The sequence below is a fragment of the Ovis canadensis genome, chromosome 1, assembly GCF_042477335.2.
Source record: "Ovis canadensis isolate MfBH-ARS-UI-01 breed Bighorn chromosome 1, ARS-UI_OviCan_v2, whole genome shotgun sequence".
NCBI lineage: Eukaryota > Metazoa > Chordata > Mammalia > Artiodactyla > Bovidae > Ovis > Ovis canadensis.
The window spans coordinates 173,286,177-173,308,610 of NC_091245.1; the positions used below are offsets into that span (position 1 = coordinate 173,286,177).

The window sequence follows — 22,434 nt, forward strand, 5'->3', positions numbered from 1 at the left end:
GTAAGGCATGTGTGTAGATTTTGCCTTCAACATTTTTTCTATAAACTGGTAATTTGGATGTGAATGCAAACAGCTGAATATGATGATTTGGTTCCTCTTGAAAAGTGTTGAGTATGTCATATATTTTAATTATATAAGGAAAACAAACTAGTGATGTACCAATGCAAATTTCCAGAAAAATAATTAAAGGTTATAACAATAGAAATTACATTTTTTAAATATAGTACTTACAGTGTCATTTTCACAGCTGTCTGCTAACATTTTTACTGGCACACAGAATCTTAATATACATTTGTTCAACTAATGAATTGAATAAAATACTTAGGAATATATCTACCTAAAGAAACTAAAGACCTATATATAGAAAACTATAAAACACTGATGAAAGAAATCAAAGAGGACACTAATAGATGGAGAAATATACCATGTTCATGGATTGGAAGAATCAATAGAGTGAAAATGAGTATACTACCCAAAGCAATCTACATATTCAATACAATCCCTATCAAGCTACCAGCGGTGTTTTTCACAGAACTAAAACAAATAATTTCAAGATTTGTATGGAAATACAAAAAACCTCAAACAGCCAAAGCAATCTTGAGAAAGAAGAATGGAACTGGAGGAATCAACTTGCCTGACTTCAGGCTCTACTACAAAGTCACCGTCATCAAGACAGTATGGTACTGGCACAAGACAGAAATATAGATCAATGGAACAAAATAGAAAGCCCAGAGATAAATCCACACACATATGGACACCTTATCTTTGACAAAGGAGGCAAGAATATACAATGGATTAAGACAATCTCTTTAACAAGTGGTGCTGGGAAAACTGGTCAACCACTTGTAAAAGAATGAAAATAGATCACTTTCTAACACCACACACAAAAATAAACTCAAAATGGATTAAAGATCTAAATGTAAGACCAGAAACTATAAAACTCCTAGAGGAGAACATAGGCAAAACACTCTCCAACATAAATCACAGCAGGATCCTCTATGATCCACCTCCCAGAATACTGGAAGTAAAAGCAAAAATAAACATATGGGATCTAATTAAAATTAAAAGCTTCTGAACAACAAAGGAAACCATAAGCAAGGTGAAAAGACAGTCTTCTGAATGGGAGAAAATAATAGCAAATGAAGCAACTGACACACAACTAATCTCAAAAATATACAAGCAACTCCTGCAGCTCAATTCCAGAAAAATAAGCGACCCAATCAAAAAATGGGCCAAAGAACTAAATAGACATTTCTCCAAAAAAGACATATGGATGGCTAACAAACTCACATGAAAAGATGCTCAACATCACTCATTATCAGAGAAATGCAATCAAAATCACAATGAGGTACCACTTCACACCAGTCAGAATGGCTGCGATCCAAAAGTCTACAAGCAATAAATGCTGGAGAGGGTGTGGAGAAAAGGGAACCCTCTTACACTGTTGGTGGGAATGCAAACTAGTACAGCCACTATGGAGAACAGTGTGGAGATTGCTTAAAAAATTGCAAATAGAACTGCCATATGACCCAGCAATCCCACTTCTGGGCATACACACCGAGGAAACCAGAACTGAAAGAGACACGTGTACCCCAATGTTCATTGCAGCACTGTTTATAATAGCCAGTACATGGAAACAACCTAGATGTTCATCATCAGACAAATGGATAAGAAAGCTGTGGTTCAGTTCAGTTCAGTTCAGTTCAGTCGCTCAGTCGTGTCTCTTTGCGACCCCATGAATCGCAGCATGCCAGGCCTCCCTGTCCATCACCATCTCCCGGAGTTCACCCAGACTCACGTCCATTGAGTCCGTGATGCCATCCAGCTGTCTCATCCTAGGTCATCCCCTTCTCCTCCTGCCACCAATCCCTGCCAGCATCAGAGTTTTTTCCAATGAGTCAACTCTTCGCATGAGGTGGCCAAAGTACTGGAATTTCAGCTTTAGCATCATTCCCTCCAAACAAATCCCAGGGTTGATCTCCTTCAGAATGGACTGGTTGGATCTCCTTGCAGTCTAAGGGAGTCTTGAGAGTCTTCTCCAACACCACAATTCAAAAGCATCAATTCTTCGGCGCTCAGCCTTCTTCACAGTCCAACTCTCACATCCATACATGACCACAGGAAAAACCATAGCCTTGACTAGACAGACCTTAGTTGGCAAAGTAATGTCTCTGCTTTTGAATATGCTATCTAGGTTGATCACAACTTTTCTTCCAAGGAGTAAGTGTCTTTTAATTTCATGGTTGCAGTCACCATCTGCAGTGATTCTGGAGCCCACAAAAATAAAGTCTGACACTGTTTCCACTGTTTCCCCATTTATTTCCCATGAAATGATGGGACCAGATGCCATAATCTTTGTTTTCTGAATGTTGAGCTTTATGCCAACTTTTTTGCTCTCCTCTTTCACTTTCATCAAGAGGCTTTTTAGCTCCTCTTCACTTTCTGCCATGAGGGTGGTGTCAACTGCATATACACAATGGAGTATTACTCAGCCATTAAAAAGAATACATTTGAATCAGTTCTAATGAGATGGATGAAACTGGAGCCGATTATACAGAGTGAAGTAAGCCAGAAAGAAAAACACCAATACAGTATACTAACACATATATATGGAATTTAGAAAAATGGTAATGATGACCCTGTATGCGAGACAGCAAAAGAGACACAGATGTATAGAATGGACTTTTGGACTCTTAGGGAGAGGGAGAGGGTGGGATGATTTGGGATAATGGCATTGAAACAGGTACACTATCATGTAAGAAATGAATTGCCAGTCTATGTTCGATACAGGATACAGGATGCTTGGGCCTGGTGCACGGGGATGATCCAGAGAGATGATATGGGGTAGGAGGTGGGAGGGGGCGTTCATGATTGGGAACTCATGTACACCCATGGCAGATTCATGTCAATGTATGGCAAAACCAATACAGCATTGTAAAGTAAAATAAAGTAAAAATAAAAACTTTTAAAAAAAAGAAACTACATTTTTAAATATAGTAGTTATAGTGTCATTTTCACAGCTATCTGCTAACATCTTTACTGGCACACAGAATCTTAATATACATTTGTTCAATTAATGAATTGATTGATTAATTGATAAAAGTGGACAGGGTGATATGGGCTTTGTCAGGAGCCTGGGGATCTTTGTGTTTCTGCATCTGGTGATTTGAAAATTGTCCAGTTTAAACCAGTGCATCTTAAACAACCTAGACCTGTGGGAATATGCACTACTATAGAATGTTTGGGGCTAGGGTAAGGCAAATTTTAATTGGCTGCAAAAAATTCAGTATATTTTGAAAAAATCAAGTTAATGCAAAATCCACAGTGAACAAAAAAAAACTCAAAATGTTAACTGATAGTTTCTCCCACAACTCTGAAGATCAGGTGAAATGCTGCCCAGGGAACAATTTATTTATTTATTTATTTTTAGTTTTTTATTTTTTAAATTTTAATATCTTTAATTCTTACATGCGTTCCCAAACATGAACCCCCCTCCCACCTCCCTCCCCATAACATCTCTCTGGGTCATCCCCATGCACCAGCCCCAAGCATGCTGCATCCTGCGTCAGACATAGACTGGCGATTCAATTCTTACATGATAGTATACATGTTAGAATGTCATTCTCCAGGGAACAATTTAGAAGTGCAAAGAGTGGTAACATTCAAGAGGTCTAACTCTAACCAGTGCAAGGCAAGAGACAGGATGGAAAAGTAGAAAAACTCTCAATCCTTCTTCCTCCTATATGACTTTTCCAAGGTGTACTGTTTCCACACGCCCTGGAAGACATCCCATGTGGCTGAGCAACCAGCTGCGTTGTTCTGTGAAGCTGTGAACATCTCAAATCAATAGCCTTATGTCTTCTTTCTATGCTTCCCTGTCCCACATCCCCTTTCAGACGTTCCTTCTGCCCTGAAATTTCATCTTTCTATGTGTGGAAAATTCTGAAAGAGATGGGAATACCAGACCACCTGACCTGCCTCTTGAGAAATCTATATGCAGGTCAGGAAGCAACAGTTAGAACTGGACATGGAACAACAGACTGGTTCCAAATAGGAAAAGGTGTACATCAAGGCTGTATATTGTCACCCTGCTTATTTAACTTACATGTAGAGTACATCATGAGAAAAGCTGGGCTGGAAGAAACACAAGCTGGAATCAAGATTGCTGGGAGAAATATCAATAATCTCAGATATGCAGATGATACCACACTTATGGCAGAAAGTGAAGAGGAACTGAAAAGCCTCTTGATGAAAGTGAAAGAGGAGAGTGAAAAAGTTGGCTTCAAGCTCAACATTCAGAAAACAAAGATCATGGCATCTTGTCCCATCACTTCATGGGAAATAGATGGGGAAACAGTGGAAACAGTGTCAGACTTTATTTTGGGGGGCTCCAAAATCACTGCAGATGGTGACTGTAGCCATGAAATTAAAAGACGCTTACTCCTTGGAAGGAAAGTTATGACCAACCTAGACAGCATATTCATATTCAAAAGCAGAGACATTACTTTGCCGACTAAGGGCCGTCTAGTCAAGGCTATGGTTTTTCCAGTGGTCATGTATGGATGTGAGAGTTGGACTGTAAAGAGAGCTGAACACTGAAGAATTGATGCTTTTGAACTGTAGTGTTGCAGAAGCCTCTTGAGAGTCCCTTGGACTGCAAGGAAATCCAACCAGTTCATTCTAAAGGAGATCAGTCCTGGGTGTTCTTTGGAAGGAATGATGCTAAAGCTGAAACTCCAGTATTTTGGCCACCTCATGCGAAGAGTTGACTCATTGGAAGACCCTGATGCTGGCAGGGATTGGGGGCAGGAGGAGAAGGAGACGACAGAGGATGAGATGCCTGGATGGCATCACTGACTCGATGGACCTGAGTCTGAATGAGCTCCGGGAGTTGGTGATGGACAGAGAGGCCTGGCGTGCTGCGATTCATGGGGTCGCAAAGAGTCAGATGACTGAGCGACTGAACTGAACTGAACTGAACTGAATAAGGTACAGCACATAACAAGTTACGTTTTGCAGGGAACTGCTGCTAAGACTAAAGATGAGTAAGCCAAGGTTCCTGCCCTCAGCAATATAACAGCCAAGTGAAAGCTGTCCTAGTTAAATTCAATAGATTAATTCAGTGCATGGCAGTAAGTACTCTTGACTGTGAGCCCTCATAAAGGAGAACTAGGCATGAGGTGAGATCAGTGATTTTGAAGAATGTAAAAGAGTTTACAGACAAAGAACCAGCATGTTAAGTATAATGCAAGCAGGGAAAATAGTGTTAGTGAAAACAAGCATGGAAGAGTTGGCAGGAAATAGCACCTAGAAGAGCTTATTACAACCTCACACACTACTTGATTAAAGTATCTTTCTAGAAACCTCATTGTTAGCGCTAAAATGAGGATCACAATAATGTCTACCCCATGGTATCATATGGGCTTCCCAGGTGGCTCAGATGTAAAGAATCCTCCTGTAAGGAGACACAGGATATGCGGGTTCCACCTCTGGATCTGGAAGATCCTATGGAGAAGGAAATAGCAACCCACTCTGGTACTCTTGCCTAGGAAATCCCATGGACAGAGAAGTCTGGCCGGCTACAGTACACAAGGTCACATGTCAGACATGACTTAGCGAATAACCAACAACATAGTATTATATTGAATAGACGAGAGAATACATGAAACAGCACTTAGAAAAGTGTCTGTCGAATAGTAAGACCTCCCTTCCAACTTCCTTGAGTGCATTATACACTTTAAAAATCCTATTTTCAAAGAAATACACTGAGATTGCCACTCTATTGAATCTTTTCCATCTCTGGACAAATTGTGCTGCAGGTTAATAATCCAAACTATTTTAATATGCATTTCCATTTAAAACTGACTAGTAAACATATGGTGAACTGCCTAGAAAATGGATTTTTGAAAATGAACTAGTGACTTAATTTAATAATATGCAAGAAGTCATCTAGCTATCAAATCTCAACCTTGACATAAATAATTTTTTTGACATTTGTGTTTTTCCACTTTTACTTTTTTATTAAAAGAATCTATACTTGCGCTTTATGGAACACTGAACAGAAATTACAAGTGCTACAACTCTATGCTGTTTTCATTTCTTTTAATAATCATTTTTCTGAAATCATTTTTACCATGTATTGTTTTTTGCTTTGTAATAGGTAAAAGTGCCAAAGAAGTGTTTTCAATTTTTCAATCTATAATTTTTCTGGTTAAATATATTTTTAATAAATTTTACTAAATTTATTAATGGATGAACCTTTTCTACTAAAGTGTATAACATCAACACAAATTCTAAAGAGGCTTTTTGTTGACTGAATAACTGGTGTTTTATTACTTCATTCAGCAGATATTAATTACTAGTCTCAGTGAAGTTTTTTAAAACAGTATATATTTCCCTACATCAATTAGCTTATGATTTAAAATTTGGAAACCCATTCAGGGAATTTCAAAAAAAAATTTGGATTAAACACAAATGAATGTTACAAATAAGCAAGCTTTAAAATTTAGAGTTAAGATATGACTATGGACTGAAACAAAGGAAGATGATACATGAAATGTAAGTGGCAAAAAATGTGAACTGCAAATTAGGAGTCCAGATAATCTGTCACATGATTGTAGGTCCTGAAACAATAACAGGCTGATACTATTTTTTACACATGTTCATGGTTTAATTTCAAACACACTGGGAATACATGAACTGGTGATAGTATTAAGCACATTCCTGTAAAATAAATATTTGTATAATCTACAGTCTATATATATTCTACCATTAGGTATCTTACATTATGGAAAACTAAGTAACAGAGCCACTTAATTAAATAAGATAGTGGAGCTGGTGGGACAGAAATTAATTTTGTAAGACATATCTTATGGTTTTGAATTTATCTTTCTCCTCTTCCTTCCTTACCCCTATTGAATATTTTTTCATCATATTAATATAAGGAACACCAGAAAATAAACAATATGCAATAACATTAATTCATAGATCTTTTAGGCAAACTTTAAGTAATCTGTACTTAGCTTCTCTATGCATGATGAAACAGCAATAAATCTTTCAGCTGTTTTTTTCTAATATCCCTAGCTCTACAGTAATTACAAGCAATAACTCAAAAACACAGTTGCCACGTTTACTCGCATGTTATAATATCAGGCTTCTGTAATCATAGCCTGTTAAAGGGAGGAAAGAATCCAAACAGGATTTTAATTCCCATGAAAGTTAAGTTCTGAATATTTCCCTGTCTGTTCCCAAATTGGCCCCTGCATACGGGGAGGGCGGTGGCAAGGAGAAACTGAAGAAAGAGGCAGTCACTCCAGACTGTAGGTGGCGGGTCTAATAAACAATCATGAGAACTTATTTGCGAGGCTTGGCCATAGCCGCTGCGAAAGATCCCCGCACCCACTTCCCCGCCAGAATCTCAAACGTTCACACAGCCACCTTACCTGAGTTCAGTCACAGTATTCGTCCTTGATGGTCTAACTACACCTTGCTCTAAGACGGCTGCGGCCTTGAAAATGGCTCCAGCCATGGGGAAGGTGGGCATTCCGAGGGCAGGGGAGGGGGTGCGGAGCCTCTGATTGTCCAGCTCCGGTGTCAATTGGAGGTCACGTCCTCTTGATGACCTCCTCCACCCCTCCATCATTGTCACCGGCCCTTCTCTTCCACAATGTGCCTTGAGGTGTCAGTCAGGGGTCCCACTAGCATGGAGATGGCTCGTTTGATGGCTCTCTGGCTGTGCTGGAGGCGGATACCGCAGCAGCAATAGAGGTGATAGCAGTCTGCTGTATGGAGCCACGGACCCTACTGCTCAATCACTGAAATGTATTACAGCCCCGGACAGCACGTTAGTCCACCAGGCCTCAGTGGTTTTACCTATCGGTAATTTCATCTGCTGTTTTAATATTTCATTTTTCCTTTCTTTTAACTCTGCTGCTTATAGGTTATAGGAGAGAGGAAACCTCCACTTAATGTGTTCTTTTGTCCAGTCTTGCTCACCAAGACCTTTGAAATGTGACTGCTAATCACTGTCCATTTAACAAGGGTATGTGTACATAGTAACTTGGCTTCTCTAATCTTTAATGATGTCAGCCAGGTTTGCCTGGTAATAAGCCCTGTGAGTTAAGCCAGGTGCAGTGTCCACACAAGGCTAATTTAGAACCCTCACTCAGAGAGAGGGGGTCAATATAATCAATGGCCATTTCCTCACCAGTTGAGAACTCTAGTGAAGGTCCTTCGGCATCCTTGGGAATTTGCCTTGGGCATTACTTAGAACACACAGGACATGCTGCTACATTGCTAACCAAGTTATAGTATTTCTAAAACAATCTGTCATCATTGGCTATACAGTTGCTAGGGCTTGTACCAGAGCTAGGACACTGGTTTTCTGATTGCCAGGGGTTGTTGACATCTTAGGAGCATGAACACTGAAGACTGTAGGGACTGCCGCAGGCTTCTATAGACAAAACCTAAATGTCTTCCCGCATATCCTGACCCCAAGATGGCTTATTCATGACCGGTTACCCTTGGCTTCCCATTGTCCAGGCCACAGGGTCAATGCCTTTAGAACAGCCCAACTGTTGATGCAAAGAATTAACAGCCAGGAGTCAAGAGTAATCTTTAGGCAAAACCCTCTAAGTTGAACCCACTGGCAGCTGTGCTTTGTTATTATTTCCATCAGATGGTATCAGTGTTGGGCAGAATGGTGACTACAGTCCATGTTTACCAGTTGCCCCAAATAGACCCTCATTTATAGCGGGCATCAGTGGGTGTTTCCCCTATTCCCTCTTTACAGGCTACAGAGGCCTCTGCAGGAACAAGGGCAGGAGGATCTACATACTCCACAGGACCTAGCGGAACCCATGTTTCTGGAGACAGTGATTGGTGGGCAGGCTGGCCTCTGCGGCAAGTAAGCCACTCAGTCATCTTGGAAGAGTGAGCCATTGCAGAGTTGGGTAGAAAGAATGTATTTTCAACCCAGCTCTTCATAGAAAGGGAAGTTCTTACCATGATACCCTGTTCCTTCATGAGAAGCTCTTCCTGGAGGAGTGCCACATACACTGCTAGAAGCTGTTGCTCTGTGGATATATGGGGAATCTGCCCCCTTCCAGAGCAGGGACCAAAATCCTAGGGGTACTCTCTCTTGTTTCTCTGCCACATTCTGTCCCTTCTAGAGTCTCAGATTACCCAGATGCTATCCCTGCACTGGAGATGCCCAGAGCTTTCGTCTGCTGCAGTAGTTATTTCTGCCTTCTGGACAGTGGCTTGATGCTCTGATCCCAGTCCCACACATACCCTTTTTTAATCAAGTGGTATAAGGGATGAAGGCACTGTCCCAGATAAAGAAGAAAAGTTCTCCAAAACCCCCAAATCCCCATGAAAGCTGGCATGTCTTTCATGTTCTTAGGAGTTGTATAGACTTGTATCTTATCAATCACAGTTTCTTAGACCATGAGTATCTTACCCAACAAAATGACACCACAAAATTTTATGGTAATGCCTGAGCCTTGAATTTTCTGTGGTTTATCATCCATCTTCTCCCTCAAAGATATTCAAGCAAAGTCTTCAGAGTGTCCTGCAATATAGGCAGGTGTTCATATGTTAACATTATATCATCAATAAAATGAGCCCATTTTATTAGCTGGGGAAAGAGAACAGGGACAGTTCTCAGGCTACCATCCATGAGGATTGATGGGGCTGGGAGAGTAGCTTCAGGGAAACACTGAAAAGTCCATTGTTTTCCCTCCAATGTGAAGGCAGATTGATCTTGTGACTCAGTCACAAGAGATACACTGAAAAAAGCATTTGGTAAGCCAAGAACAGAAAAAACATCTACTTCTGCTTTACTGACTATGCCAAAGCCTTTGACTGTGTAGATCACAACAAACTGTGGAAAATTCTTAAAGAGATCAGAATACCAGATCACCTGACCTGCCTTCTGAGAAATCTGTATGCAGGTCAACAAGCAACAATTACAACTGGACATGGAACAACAGACTGGTTCCAAATTGGGATAGGAGTACATTAAGGCTATCTATTGTAATCCTGCTTATTTAAATTATATGCAGAGTACATCATGTAAAATGATGGGCTAGAGGAAGCACAAGCTGCAATCAAGATTGCTGGGAGAAATATCAATCACCTCAGATATGCAGATGACACCACCCTTATGGCAGAAAGTGAAGAAGAACTAAAGAGCCTCTTGATGAATGTGAAAAAGGAGAGTGAAAAAGTTAGCTTAAAACTCAACATTCAGAAAACTAAGATCATGGCATCCGGTCCCATCACTTCATGGCAAATAGATGGGGAAACGATGGAAACAATGAGAGACTTTATTTTGGGGGGCTTCAAAATCACTGCAGATGGTGACTGCAGCCATGATATTAAAAGATGCTTGCTCCTTGGAAGAAAAACCATGACCAACCTAGAAGGCATATTAAAAAGCAGAGACATTACTTTTCCAACAAAGGTCTGTCTAGTCAAAGCTATGGTTTATCCAGTAGTCACGTATGGAATGTGAGAGTTGGACTATAACGATTGCTGAATGCCTAAGAATTGGTGCTTTGGAAATGTGGTGTTGGAAAAGACTCATGAGAGCCCCTTGGACTGCAAGATGATCCAAGCAGTCAATCCTAAAGGAAGTCAGTCCTGAGTATTCACTGGAAGGACTGATGCTGAAGCTGAAACTCCACTACTTTGGCCACCTGATGCAAAGAACTGACTCACTGGAAAAGACCCTGATGCTAGGAAAGATTGAAGGCAGAAGGAGAAGGGGACAACAGAGAATGAGATGGTTGAATGGCATCACTGACTCGAGGGACATGGGTTTGAGTAAGCTCCGGGAGTTGGTGATGCACAGGGAAGCCTAGCGTGCTGCATGGGTTTGCAAAGAGTCAGACACAACTGAGCAACTGAACTGAACTGAACTGAAGCCCAGTACAGCAAGGTACACTCCTGGGACCAGGGCCAAGGCATCTAAGATGGTGGCAGTGTTGGGCACAGCCACATGGATGCGTGCACTACCTTGTTCAGTTCTCTGTAGTTCTTGGTCATCCCCCATGAATCATCTGAATTTTTAACTGGCCATACTGGGCTGTTGAAAACACTATGTGCAGGATGTACAATGCACACTCAGTTCAGTTATTCCATAGTTTCTCGTATTTCCTGATGGTCACTCAGGTAATTCGTATTGTAAAGTTACCATTCTTCAATGTGGTGGCTTACTGATTCCCATTTGCTGTTTCTGCTCAGCACTGGTTTGATTAATCTAACCCAGAGACAGAATTCTTGATAGAGGTCTACTGAGCTTGGCCCTGTAGGGTATAGTGCCCCATATGTTCTCTGGTATTAAAGAGATTAAAAACCTTATATTCTCATGGGGGAGAATGCTCAAGTGTCAACAGGACCTTCCTGACCATAACTGTTTGCCCTCCATAACCATCCATAACTTCCCAGGTAAAGAATTTGCCTGCCAAGCAGGAGACACAAGTTCATTCCCTGGGTCAGAAAGATCCCCTAGAGAAGGAAATGGCAAACCATTCCAATATTCTTGCCTGGAAAACCCCATGGACAGAGGAACCTGGTGGGCTACAGTCCATGGGGTCACAAAGAGTCAGACATGACTTAGCAACTAAAAGCTAAACAAACAACCATCTATAGCATGAGGGGGCCAGAACACTTCTGGGGGTGACCACATGTTAGAGTACAGAGATATAACCTTTTGCTTATATCTAAGGGAGCAGTGAATAGTGAGCTCTATACAAACTCCAAATACTTCCAAATACTGAACTGAACTGAAGCCCAGTACAGCAAGGTATGTTCCTGGGACCAGGGCCAAGGCTTTCACCTGAGCTGCATCCAAAATCTGGACTGTGAAAACACCCACACTGAGTAGGACTGCATCCCTGAGGCTTTTGCAAGATCATGTGGGGCCCCTATCCTAGCCATGGTGGAACAGCTCTGAGCCACTGTTCAGGTTTTAAGGCTTTCCGTAGTTAAAGCAACATGCTCAAAGTAAAAAGAGAGTGATGACTCTCACTTTTCTAAGAATGATGGCTATTTGTTTTGTTTTGTTTTTTCAGTTTTGGGGGTTTTTTGTCATAAAAATATTTCTAAAGGTATGCTTTAGGGAATATTATCATCGGTCATCAGTTCAGTCACTCAGTTGTGTCCAATTCTTTTGCAACCCCATGGACTGCAGCATCCCTGTGCATCACCAACTCCCAGAGCTTACTCAAACCCATGTCCCAGTCAATGATGCCATCCAACCATATCATCCTCTGTCATAGCCTTCTCCTCCTGCCTTCAATCTTTTCAACCAGCATCAGTGTCTTTTCCAATGAGTCAGTTTTTCACATCAGGTGGCCAAAGTATTGGAGTTTTAGCTTCAGCATCAGTCCTTCCAGTGAATACTCAGGACTGATTTCCTTTAGGATTGACTGGTTGGATCTCCTTGCAGTCCAAGGGACTCTCAAGAGTCTTTTCCAACACCACAGTTCAAAAACATCAGTTCTCCGGTGCTCAGCTTTCTTTGTAGTCCAACTCTCACATCCATACATGACTACTGGAAAAACCACAGCTTTGACTAGACAGACCTTTGTTGGCAAAGTAATGTCTCTGCTTTTTAATATACTGTCTAGTTTAGTCATAACTTTTCTCCCAAGGAGCAAGCGTCCTTTAATTTCATGGCTGCAGTCACCATCTGCAGTGATTTTGAAGCCCAAGAAAAAAACGTGTCTCACTGTTTCCATTGCTTCCTCATCTATTTGCTATGAAGACATGGGACCAGATGCCATGATCTTAGTTTTCTGAATGTTGAGTTTTAAGCTAACTTTTTCACTCTCCTTTTTCACATTCATCAAGAGGCTCTTTAGTTCTTCTTCACTTTCTGCCATAAGGGTGGTGTCATCTGCATATCTGAGGTTATTGATATTTCTCCTGGCAATCTTGATTCTAGCTTGTGCTTCTTCCAGCCCAGCATTTTGCATGATGTACTCTGCATATAATTTAAATAAGCAGGGTTACAGTAGATAGCCTTGACATACGCCTGTCCCAATTTGGAACCAGTCTGTTGTTCCATGTCCAGTTGTAATTGTTGCTTGTTGACCTGCATACAGATTTCTCAGGAGGCAGGTCAGGTGGTCTGGTATTCTGATCTCTTTAAGAATTTTCCACAGTTTGTTGTGATCTACACAGTCAAAGGCTTTGGCATAGTCAATAAAGCAGAAGTAGATTTTTTTTCTGGAACTCCCTTACTTTTTTTGATGAGCCAACTAATGTTGGAAATTTAATCTCTGGTTCCTCTGCCTTTTCTAAAACCAGCTTGAACATCTGGACATTCATGGTTCACATACTATTGAAACCTGGCATGGAGAATTTTGAACATTATTTTGCTAGCCTGTGAGATGAGTGCAATTGTGAGGTAGTTTGAACATTCTTTAGCATTACCTTTCTTTGGGACTGGAATGAAAACTGAGTGTTTCCAGGCCTTGGCCACTGCTGAGTTTTCCAAATTTGCTGGCATATTGACTGAAACACTCAAAGCATCATATTTGAAGATTTGAAATAGCTCAACTGGAATTCCATCACCTCCACTAGCTTTGTCATAGTGATGCTTCCTGAGGCCCACTTGACTTTGCATTCCAGGATGTCTAGCTCTAGGTGAGTGATCACACCATGGTTTTTATCTGGGTCATGAAGATCTTTTCTGTACAGTTCTTCTGTGTATTCTTACCACCTCTTAATATCTTCCGCTTCTGTTAGATCCATACCATTTCTGTCCTTTATTGTGCCCATCTCTGCATGAAATGTTCCCTTGGTATATCTAGTATTCTTGGTAAGATCTCTAGTCTTTCTCATTCTATTGTTTTCCTCTATTTTTTTTGCATTGATCACTGAGTATTAGGAAATATACTGAATATAAAATTTAGGGTCACAGTATGAAGCAATTTCAGTCCTCTCAAAGGATTGGCTGAGGTCAACCAACATAGTGTTGGATTATCAGTTTAATTGTTCAGCTTGGGTCCCAGCAGCTATGAAATGAAACCATATTTTCTTCTAGGTTATTTTTACTGAACCCTTCAGACCCTATTGGGATAGTCTTTGGGCTTTTTGAGTTCCTGCTCTATCTTGGGCCATTCCCACAACCCTTATCTAGTCCCTAGATTTCTCAGTTTCCCCCAAATCAGCTGTGGGTTGCACAACCTCATAAATGCCTTGTCCCATGACTGGGCTCAGCATGGATATCAATTGGTGTTTCATAGCAGGTTCTGGGAGAAGGCAATGGCACCCCACTCCAGTACTCTTCCCTGGCAAATCCCATGGGTGGAGGAACCTGGTGGGCTGCAGTCCATGGGGTCATGAAGAGTCGGACACGACTGAGTGGCTTCACTTTCACTTTTCACTTTCATACACTGGAGAAGGAAATGGCAACCCACTCCGGTGTTCTTGCCTGGAGAATCCCAGGGACTGGGGAGCCTGGTGGGCTGCTGTCTTTGGGGTCGCACAGGGTCGGACACGACTGAAGCAACTTAGCAGCAGCAGCAGCAGCAGCAGCAAGTTCTGAGGGCAGACTAGAGTATCTTGGTTTTCACTCCCATAGTGAATATGACTGGATCAGAGCCTTCAAAGGCAGAGGCATAGAAGGCCTGTCTCATTCCCAGCTCCCTAAGAATTTGTTGTACTTCCTCTATAGATTTCCAAGGTTTCATGTGCCCAGGGAGATCCCCCTCATTGGGTCAAGCCTCACTGCAGCCAGAATAACCCAGTCTGCAAAGCAGTAGGTAACTTGAACCCCCTGATCACCACACAAGCACCACCAGAGGGCAGGGTGTGTGGTGACATTGCTCATTTTCTCTGCCTCCTACCCAGTCTGGGAAATGCCATCCGATTCTGTATCTCAGAGCAGCACTAACCAGACCTGGAGACTTCCCTTCGCCTTTCCCTGGAACTTGGCAGCTAGTTCAGTAAGCTCAGTTGGAGCAAATCCTCTCATCATGAAAATTTTCTGAATGAGGGCCTGTCTTGCTGGCTGGGGTTGTGGTTACTGTACTTTGCCTTTTCTGTGTAATAGGAGTCAGATGGAAGGGGGCTTTTTTTTCCATTTCATAGTCAGTCATCATAACCTCCTCCTCTCCACTTTCCCAGGGGTTCCACTTCTTAGCATCCCGATCAGGCTTTGTCACAAGACTATGACAATCTGTGACCATTCCACCATCCTAGCTTTGCAAAATGCTCACCAAATTCTGTAGCTTCTTATCCTGCTCTCCCACCTTGTCTGCCAGCCCCAAGCTAGCAGAGCAGTGGACACCCCATGTCCTTCTCAAACCTCAGGTCTTCTTCCAACTGCTAACTTAAACTTCAGCCTCTAGCTGGGTATTGGAAGCTAATTCAGCAAACCAGCAATTTATTTCTTTTCTTTCCCATGGTGTACTATGTGCAGTTCCTCACACAAGTGCATTAAACGATCCTTTGTTTTCCAGGCTTTACCACGCTCACACAGTGGTCCACAAGCACTGAACATATGAGTCATCCCTCCCTGCACGGAAGTCAGTGGCCAACCCAGGATTTGCCCTTGGATGCCTTTTTCCCAAGACCCATTTATTTGATTTCCTGGCTGGCTTGCCAATCATTGTTTCACAATCTGATCCCTGCATTTTGAGGCCCTGGAGAGACAGAAGAAAGAAAACAGAGCACTTCAGACTGGTAGGTGGCACTTTCAATAAGCAAGGGAACTTACATATGAGGCTTGTAGATTTCCTCACCTTCCTGTCAGAATCTTAAAATTCATAGAGAGACCTTGAGTTCAGTCCCGTATTCAGTCCATATGGTCTCAACATCTTATTCTCTCAAGGTTTTGTCCTTGGAACAGCTCCCACTGTGGAAACAATAGGCAGAACGTACATTCTGAGGACAGGAGAAAGTGAGGCATCTTCCTTTATGAAAGTCCAGCCCTCTGGTCAATCAGTGGTCATGTCCTCTTGATAACCTCTCCAGCATCTACCAATTACTATATTTGATGGATCTTTACTTATATGTTTACTTGTTTGTTCAATTTTCTTTCTTTTCTTTTGTGCTGTCTTAAAAAAAAAATCAACCCCCATTTGTAGATTATCTAGAGATGAATTCAGAGAAGGCAATGGCACCCCACTCTAGGACTCTTGCCTGGAAAATCCCATGGACAGAAGAGCCTGGTGGGCTGCAGTCCATGGGGTCATGAAGAGTCGGACATGACTGAACGACTTCACTTTCGCTTTTCACTTTCATGCATTGGAGAAGGAAATGGCAACCCACTCCAGTGTTCTTGCCTGGAGAATCCCAGGGACAAGAGAGCCTGGTGGGCTGCCATCTATGGGGTCGCACAGAGTCGGACATGACTGAAGTGACTTAGCAGAGATGAATAATTTACTTATTATAAAAGGCTCTTAAATACATCTCTTACTTATAACCCATTTACTCAGGATTTGAAGACTGCAAAGATAATATAATTGGTGAAACCATCTACTGAAGTTTTGAATTAGGCTTGCCTATTCTATCACTCATTGACTGTGTGATGCCAAATTCATTCATTTCTCAGAGTCTCAGCCTGTAAAATGGGGGAAGTTGGATCTACCTCACAGAGTCATTATGAGCAAATGAAATGATATTACATACATTAGGTAGCACCATGCCTCACACAAAGCACATTTTAAACATTGTCATTATTTTTTTCAAATGTTATTTATGCCAAAGCTCCTTTTCATTGTAGCAGAGATTGAAAGTTCAGTGCAGCTCAATTCAAACAATAGAGAATACATTTAAAAAAATATAAAATGCAGTAAAATATCATACCTAAGTAGCATGAATTTAAATCATTTATTATTACATTAATGGAAACTCAACGCATTCGATCCCTGGGTTGGGAATACCTCTGGAGAGGGAAATGGCAACCCACTCCAGCATTCTTGCCTAGAAAATCCTATACACAGAGGAGCCTTGTGGACTATAGTCCATGGGGTCGCAACGAGTCAGACACGACTGAGCTGCACACACTCACACAACACATTTTAGGTTTCTATTGCCATTATTTTTAAAATTATTTGAGCCACAGCCTTGCATTAAAGTAGATGATTAAGAACTGAATACAAGAAATCAAAGAAAGCAAATGACTTATTATAATTGTTTCAATAGATTAATATGTACGTGTTAATGTACACGAATTTTTGGCATATTTCCAGATTAACAGCAAATAAGCACAATGATTTGTCTTTCAAACAATACTATAAGAATTGTCAATATGCAACTATAAAACAGGACTCCAATTCATACATATTTCAAAAATGGTAGTTAATTGTGGATTCTATCTCTGTACTGTACTTTTCCAGAATACCCAATACAAGACAAAAAAAATCCCAACTTTTGATGAACATATTCCTCTTCTCTTTGTACTAAATCTGATTCTGCTGATTATTTCAGATCCTCACAGTTGCAGCTATTACTCAGAGCAATTATACTTGCTAATTTGGGGCATGGGCATCATTATAAGAAAGCTAGAAGATATTTTAGGCAGTATATTTCCAAGAAATTGAAAGTAAGGTGATTCTGCATCAAACTAGAAAAGCTACATATAGTATAGTAGCAAAGATTATATATAAAACCACATTAAAGAGACCAAAAAACCTTGGCAAAATATAGTCAACATATATATACATATATATTATCAGAGAAGGCAATGGCACCCCACTCCAGTACTCTTGCCTGGAAAATCCCATGGACAGAGGGGCCTGGTGGGCTGCAGTCCATGGGGTCATGAAGAGTCGGACACGACTGAGCGACTTCACTTTCACTTTTCACTTTCTTGCATTGGAGAAGGAAATGGCCACCCACTCCAGTATTCTTGCCTGGAGAATCCCGGGGAAGGGGGAGCCTGGTGGGCTGCCGTCTATGGGGTCGCACAGAGTCGGACATGACTGAAGCGACTTAGCAGCAGCAGCATATATATACTATTTGTAATATATACATGATATTATATAGTATATATACTATATATAGCTATACTGTGTGTGTATATATACACACATCTATATATACTGTCTAAACTGTATGTCTATCTATATACATATTATATATGTATAGTATACATTTGACCCTTGAACAACATGAATTTGAACAGCCTGGGTCCATTTATATACAGATTGTTTTCAACAATAAATGCTACAATATTACATGTTTGGTTGGTTCCACATGGGTGTGGAAATGCAGATACAGAGGGCTAACTGTTAGTTAAATCCAGAGGATATAACACCCTGTGCAGAGGATGGGAGCACCTAATCACCACATTATTCAAAGGTCAACTGTATATACAGAGAGTATATTATATATATCTATTTATTTATTTATTTATTTATTTATTTATTTATGGGTTTTCCTGATGGCTCAGACAGTAAAGAATCTGCCTGCAATGCAGGAGACCCAGATTTGATCCCTAGGTTGGGAAGATCCCACGGAGAGGGAACGGCAACCCACTCCAGTATTTTTGCCTGGAGAATTCCATGTACAGAGTAGCCTGGTGGGCTACAGTCCATAGAGTCACAAAAAAGTCAGACATGACTGAGCAACTAACACACAAATATATATAGTATACTGTGGTATTATATCAATAGTACAGCATCCATATATATCCCTGGTGGCTCAGAAGTTAAAGTGTCTGCCTCCAATGAGGGAGACCTGGTTCTATCCCTGGTCAGGAAGATTCCCCTGGAGAAGGTAATGGTAACCCACTCCAGTATTCTTGCCTGGAGAATCCCATGGACGGAGAAGCCTGGTAGTCTACAGTCCACAGTGTCGCAAAGAGTCGGACACAACTGAGCGACTTCACTTTCACTTTCAATTTGAGAAAAGATGGTATGATATTTAAGAAAATGTATCAATATGAAAAGGAACTGATGACTTTTAAAAGAAAAAGGAAAAAAGATAGAAATGTAGGAAACAAACATTGCCTGTACTCATCTTTGTGTTATCCTTGGGAGGGAGACCCAAGAAAGCTAACTTGTGGTTGCATTCTATTTGAGAAGTAGGTAACGACATTTTTCACAAGTGGACAAGTAGATGCCCAAAGTTGAAAAGTAATATGACCATGCATTCAAACCTCTGCTCCTTGATTATTGTAGTAACTATTACTGCTGTTTACAAAATATTCCCACTCTCCTCCTTGGGGACACATGGTAGAATTATGCTTCCCAACAAACTTTGAACTTGGGCTATGTCACCTCCAGACTGAAGCTTAAACAGTGTATGATTCACCACAATGCTTTTTCCTGCACTGGAAATCACTGAAGCATGAAGCTGATTGTGAAGTTTAAAAACACTTAAGTTTTAGGGTCCCTCATTTGCATCGGCCCACTTCAAAGCTCTATATTTAATTCTCTATTTCTAGTTTTGGATTGTTGTTGTTGTTCAGTCGCCCAGTCATGCCAACTCTTTGCAACCCCGTGAACTGCAGCACACCAGGCCTCTCTGTCCCTTACCATCTCCCAAAACTTGCCCAAGTTCATGCCCATTACATCGGTGATGCCATCCAGCAATCTCATCCACTGATGCCCTCTTCTGCCCTCAATCTTTCCCGGCATCAGGGACTTTTCCAATGAGTCAGCAGTTCACATCAGATGACCAAACTACTGGAGTTTCAGCTTCAGTATCAGTCCTTCCAATGAATATTCAAACTATGATTTTGCATTACATTTCTTAAAAAGAGTACCCAAGACAGTACAAGTCTCAGATCCCACATATCTTGGATCTCTCCTGGGATGTGACACAGAGCCTGTATCAGCTTAGTTTCCTGATGTACTACAATGAGATCACCCTACCAATAAAGTATGGATAAAGGGGAGCAAAGAATAAATCTGTGTTTCAGACCACTGAAACTGTGAGATTGTTATAGCAGCACAATCTAGATTATCACAAATGATACAATTAACTAACTCCCTACAGGGGAAGAATGTGCTAATCAGATTGAGGTAAACACCTAATTGTTCCAGCAATCATATTTCATATTATAAGTGAATTACCTAGAATTTTAATTTATAAATCCATTGTTCCTACACTTAAATATCTTGAGTATAAGAATCAGGTGAAATCACATTTGCAGCATGCAAAGACACCCTAGTTTAATGATTAAGAGAGGTTATCTAACTTTGATAGAAACTCAGCAAAAGCTGCCCTGAGTATTATCTCGTACATGATCATAAACCCCCTAACTATCTCAACTTTACTTATTTTTATTAAATAGCTGCAGTATTATCATCTATTTGTTTAAGTGGCAGTAAATTGAAATGCTGACTCAATTACTTACTAGATGTATAGCATTATATAAGCTACTTAATCACTTTAGACCTCCATTTTCTTATCTGAAATGGGACCAATAGTATATCTTACTTATAGTTTTAAGGTATAATTTAAAGCAATAGTCTAAGTGCACAAAAAAATAATGAAAACTTTTAGAGAGTTAGAGAATTGGGGATAGGATACAACCATTTCCTAGCCCTCCAATGCAGTGTTTACATTTAAGTTTTTGCATTTCTGATTGCCTCCAAGATGATCCCCAAATTATGATCTCTTTCTGGTATTCACATCCTTATGTAGTTCCCTCCTGCAATGACTTTCTGCTTGACAAGATATTGAAGAAGTAACCATATAACTTCTGTGGCTAAGTTATAAAGACAGTGCTGTGCTAGTACCATCTCTTGTATCTTTCACTGTGAAGAGGCCAGCAGCCATGGCATGTGAACACTCAAGCAGCACTGAGGCGAGCTGCTGTGGGGAGGAACCAAGGCCTCGTGCCAACAATAGGCGCCAGCTAGCAAACTATGTGCATGAGCCATCCTGGAAATGGATCCTCCAGGCCCAGTCAAGCTTTCATATGATTGTAGCCCCAGCCAACATATTCACTTAGTCCCATGAAAGACCCTGAGCAAGACTGCTGAGATGATCTACTCTCAAATTATTGACCTACTAAAATAGTAACAAACGTTTGCTTTCACTAAGTATTAGGTAATTTGTTATACAACAATAAATACCTAATACATCATTCTAGTTTGATTTTTTCTAAGTAGTAAAACCATCAGTTCAGTTCAGTTCAGTACAGTAGCTCAGTCGTGTCCGACTCTTTGCGACCCCGTGAATTGCAGCATGCCAGGCCTCCCTGTCCATCACCAATTCCCAGAGTTCACTCAAACTCACGTCCATCAAGTCGGTGATGCCATCCAGCCATCTCATCTTCTGTCGTCCCCTTCTCCTCCTGCCCCCAATCCCTCCCAGCATCAGAGTCTTTTCCAATGAGTCAACTCTTTGCATGAGGTGGCCAAAGTACTGGAGTTTGAGCCTTAGCATCATTCCTTCCAAAGAAATCCCAGGGCTGATCTCCTTCAGAATGGACTGGTTGGATCTCCTTGCAGTCCAAGGGACTCTCAAGAGTCTTCTCCAACACCACAGCTCAAAAGCATCAATTCCTCGGCACTCAGCTTTCTTCACAGTCCAACTCTCACATTCATACAATGACCACTGGAAAAACCATAGCCTTGACTAGACAGACCTTTGTTGACAAAGTAATGTCTCTGCTTTTGAATATGCTATCTAGGTTGGTCATAACTTTCCTTCCAAGGAATAAGCATCTTTTAATTTCAGGGCTGCAACCATAGCCAACTATTAAAATAAACACTAAATTTGAGTCATTCAGAGAAGGGATGAATGAAATTATATGCTGCATATTATATCAATGTGCTCCTGTATTGAGAACCATTTACTCCTTAGACTTTATCACTTTGTAACAAAGAGCTCAAGGTATTAGCCCCTTTGGCAATAAACAGATATCTTCTTCCAGTTTCCATTTTCTTCTTGCTTCTTAAGCCTACTCTAGCTATTTCAAACACAACGCTATAGGAAAGTCTATTAGTCTCTACTTGGACATCTTTATCACACTTTCACTCCATAACTTGGAAAGTGGCTCATTTTTTCAAAATGAGAAAGCTTTTGACAACAGAGCCCAGAAACCTCCCACATAGTATCTACTGCACAGTCCTCTCAAGTTAAAAATTAGGTGGGGGAAGGTCAAGGGCCTTAACTGCTCCAGCCTCTGCTCTTGGCTACCACAGAGCCTGTGGCCAGGAGTTCCAAAATTGTAACTGAGGAAAGTACTTAAGACACATGATTTCTATGCTTAAATAGTTCTCCATTCACTCACTATTGATTGAACACTTTTTATGTGCCAAGTACTGTGTTAGATGCCGGAGACTCTGTCAATCTTAAGGTTCTTTAGCTCTTTTTTCCCTTGTTTTTCTCTTTTTCTTTCTTCTAAAATGCCAAGAAAAGGAAAGCAGAATTACTTTAAAAATGTATGTATAAGAGTACATAATAAAAAAGATATGCAGTTTTTATAACACATTTTATTTATAACATTTATAACAC

At 40.9% G+C, this 22,434-nt stretch overlaps 1 long non-coding RNA gene across 1 annotated transcript in view; it reads right to left on the reverse strand.

Moving 5' to 3' along the window:
• The window catches only part of LOC138434441 (uncharacterized), a 66,968-nt gene that overhangs the window by 13,192 nt on the left and 31,342 nt on the right, over positions 1-22,434 (reverse strand). Inside the window, exons 2-3 of the long non-coding RNA XR_011254790.1 lie at positions 15,734-15,871; positions 9,461-9,571 (exon numbers count right to left, since the gene is read on the reverse strand). This is a non-coding gene — a long non-coding RNA (uncharacterized lncRNA). The remainder of the gene's footprint in view (positions 1-9,460; positions 9,572-15,733; positions 15,872-22,434) is intronic.